At 35.5% G+C, this 3,626-nt stretch overlaps 1 protein-coding gene across 4 annotated transcripts in view; it reads right to left on the bottom strand.

Annotated features, from left to right (window-relative positions):
* Window positions 1-3,019, bottom strand: part of LOC117112258 (UDP-glucuronosyltransferase 1-2-like) — a 31,666-nt gene extending 28,647 nt beyond the window's left edge. For 2 of the 4 annotated variants that reach the window (XM_033255343.1, XM_033255353.1), the window contains exon 1: window positions 1,793-2,102. The gene's annotated coding sequence lies outside the window, so the exon portion shown is untranslated. Of the gene's footprint in view, window positions 1-1,792; window positions 2,103-2,891 lie in introns of those variants that run through there. The other 2 variants (XM_033255340.1, XM_033255372.1) reach the window with 2 other exon arrangements.
* Window positions 3,020-3,626: the final 607 nt, after the last annotated feature.

Genomic DNA, 3,626 nt, shown 5'->3' with positions numbered 1-3,626 from the left:
CTTTCTCTCTAGCCTTTGGTATAACTGTACCTCTACACTGTATAACAACAGGAGGTACTAGCTGTTGTTGTTGTAGATAATATACTAACATTTAATAACATCCAAGAAGGTCACAGTTAGTTACACAGTGACGTACATCACATAAGTCCGTGAAATTTCATAGGCCTACCGTAGAAAGAGCAATAATAGTAAAACTCGAGCATCACGACATTGCGAAGTGTCTGCTCTTGTTCCTCGTATCGTACTTACTCGAGTCAATCCGAGATGGCCCGAGTGAAGTTTCATGCAAATGTTTCGTACGGAAAAAAAAAGTCGCGCCCTGCCCCTTGTTACTACAATATCGTCGATCCCATAAAACGACGGCATAAAAAAAAACACGCAAATTACGTGCATTTGCAACACGTGTGTTTGTGAGACATGTTCTAAATTAATACAATGGTACCGGTAGTTTGTATTCGTCACTTTTATGGCGGATATTATTCATAATTCTTTTTAGGCCTTTGTTAATACAATAAACGGAAAATGTAAATTACAACATGTTCTAGAAATTGATACAATGGTATAATTCGTCACTTTTCGGTAAAGGTGAGAATAATGTAGAACTCTAGATCTATTTATAGCGAAGCAACCAATTAATTTTAATGAGAGGTTATAATCCATTAATTTTCATTAAGATAATAATAATAAATTACGGTAGCCGTTATGTATTATTGCCAGTAGGCCAATAAACACACATTTTCTGTTTTTGGGCCTAGGCCTATATTGTTAATTATTCAATATTGCAATCAATTTAAATGCTGGGTCTACTTTTGATATTCTACTTTGATGGTAAAGGGGAGGGAATATGCCTCCATGTTCCCATAAACTCACAAAGCAATTTCGATATGACGACAAACATTGATATTTATAAAAGGACAGTTTTGCGTTCTTATATTTTAATGTTATCAAAGAACTTAAATAGCTGCCGTGCACAATTTTAGACTTTTTTCACAATTTACAAATTGTGCACACTCTTCCTCGCACAATTTGCAAACTGTGCAAGGATTTCTTTGCACAATTTGAAATTTATGTACAGTAGTTATATTTTTGATGGTAGTAACATCAATGTATTTTTTATCAGACAGCAACGTTCTCTCAGAAGTTGTTTTGCATTTATTAGACGTTTATCTGTTGATGACCTTTTGACCTCCTGAATTCTGCAATATGAGATTTTCGGCCCTGGTCGATTCAGTCGAGACGGCCCGAGTGGAGTTTCATGTAAATGTTTCGTACGGAAAAAAAATCGCGGGCAGGGCACCGGTGGGGGGGGGGACTGGGGAATGCACCCCCGCCCCCACCACCCCGTAGATACGCCACTGGTATATTCAGAGAATGACGAAGAACAGATTACTCACAGTTTCAATCTATTTTGAATAAGATAGAAACTGACTTAGACTAATAACATATGGTATAATCAATTTTGTAAGGTACGGTACTTAAACGATTGAATAAGTTACATATTGCATTTACACCGTGGTTGATGCCTCAACCTGAATAAGATGTATTTGTCGTGATCAATACAATATACCATTGTGTTTTACCACTTTATTTTCTTTTCGTTGGGTACGTAAAACTGCTTGGTTTCGGTTCCTCAGGCGAGAGCAGAAATGATGAATCATTTGAAATTTTGATGTAGGCCCATTTTTAGTGATTTTTATATTTTTCTAAAGTTTAAAGTGATATAAAAAATGGCTTCTTAATGTGATGGTGAGCTGGTCCTACACCACACCCCCTCCCCCTCTCATAAACTCACCTAATATTATTAGGTTGACCTCGTCGAATTGCTTACTGTGTGGCGACGTGAATATGACTCTCTGCGATACACCAATTCGTTAAACTGTTCGAGGACTTCTCCCACACATGCTCCAACAAAGAATCGGTAAGGAACTACATTGTCCGGATGTTGTGAGACGCGGGCGTATTCCTAGCATTGTTCTGATTGGTCAGTTGCTAAGTTTGATTTACACCCTGGAAAGGTCTATTCGTTGACGATTATAAGGACTTTTCCCAATGAATCCGTAACGAAGGATGTACATGTCCGGTATGCTGTTATTATATCATATCCAGGCAGGAAACCACCGGAAGGACAAACGCGATTATTAAACCTTCATCCAGCGGTTTCTAAATTAATGTAAAGATAAACTGTGCGCCAAAACAAAATCCGAAAATACCTAAAAAATTCAATTAAAACTATTCACTAATAGCCAGAAACCGACTGAAAAATCATATATTTTTCAATGACTTACACTTTTCTACAAAAATCATATATTTCCAGCAAATTGTTAAATTAAAATGGTTCATTTGTTAAAATACTGGAAATGTAGTTGTGTTTAACCGTCCGTTAATTGACATGGATATTTTCTCATATTATTTTCAATTGTAAGTTAATAACTTACTTAAATATACCAACTGTTCCCTGAATATACAAATTAAGCAATTCAAATATGGAATTGAGTTTTTCAACGTTTTTAGCTCATGATAGATGGTGCATCTTTAAATTGATTAATTTAATTAATCTTGACACGCATGAAACAAAGAATGAGAACGAGTGTAGTCGTCATTGATTTACAATCGATGTATATTCAACTGCATCAGGATAATTCCAGATATAAAAAGACATCATTAATATTACAATGTCTCCGATACGAATAGCTCATTACTGAATCGGAATATTTAATACGAAAATCTAAACGTTGGCAGAGAATTACACTGTATAATGTAGTATACGCCGCTATGATGAATCTAAGCCTCCCACTAAAACGTTAGCGTGTCACGGCACGCTCAAGATAAAGCTAGCGTCATTTGTATAAAAATACAAATTATAAAAAGTATAGAGTATAAGACATACATACATTAGGTTGTGATATCAGTTGTTAATGTTTAATCTCCAAACATTGCTGGAACGTCTGTCTTATTCAGTGTTTAGACTTCCTATGCAGCGATGCTTATCTACCGGCTTCCGACCTTGAATGAGAAGTTGCTGCTTGAACATATTGAATAAAATTGATGACGATGACACGAGAGGTTCGTGAACTCTATCGACCAGACCAGCTACTGTCTGTAGCTCATAGTTATGCACTTGTCTCTTATACACATCTTACCGGTAGTTTGTATTCGTCACTTTTATGGCGGATATTATTCATAATTCTTTTTAGGCCTTTGTTAATACAATAAACGGAAAATGTAAATTACAACATGTTCTAGAAATTGATACAATGGTATAATTCGTCACTTTTCGGTAAAGGTGAGAATAATGTAGAACTCTAGATCTATTTATAGCGAAGCAACCAATTAATTTTAATGAGAGGTTATAATCCATTAATTTTCATTAAGATAATAATAATAAATTACGGTAGCCGTTATGTATTATTGCCAGTAGGCCAATAAACACACATTTTCTGTTTTTGGGCCTAGGCCTATATTGTTAATTATTCAATATTGCAATCAATTTAAATGCTGGGTCTACTTTTGATATTCTACTTTGATGGTAAAGGGGAGGGAATATGCCTCCATGTTCCCATAAACTCACAAAGCAATTTCGATATGACGACAAACATTGATATTTATAAAAGGACAGTTTTGCGTTC

This window comes from Anneissia japonica, unplaced genomic scaffold (assembly GCF_011630105.1).
Source record: "Anneissia japonica isolate Jap-2015-1 unplaced genomic scaffold, ASM1163010v1 scaffold288117_len521816_cov214, whole genome shotgun sequence".
Classification (NCBI taxonomy): domain Eukaryota; kingdom Metazoa; phylum Echinodermata; class Crinoidea; order Comatulida; family Comatulidae; genus Anneissia; species Anneissia japonica.
Note: the sequence above shows the minus strand (reverse complement) of the source record. Positions and strands in the feature narration are given on the sequence as shown.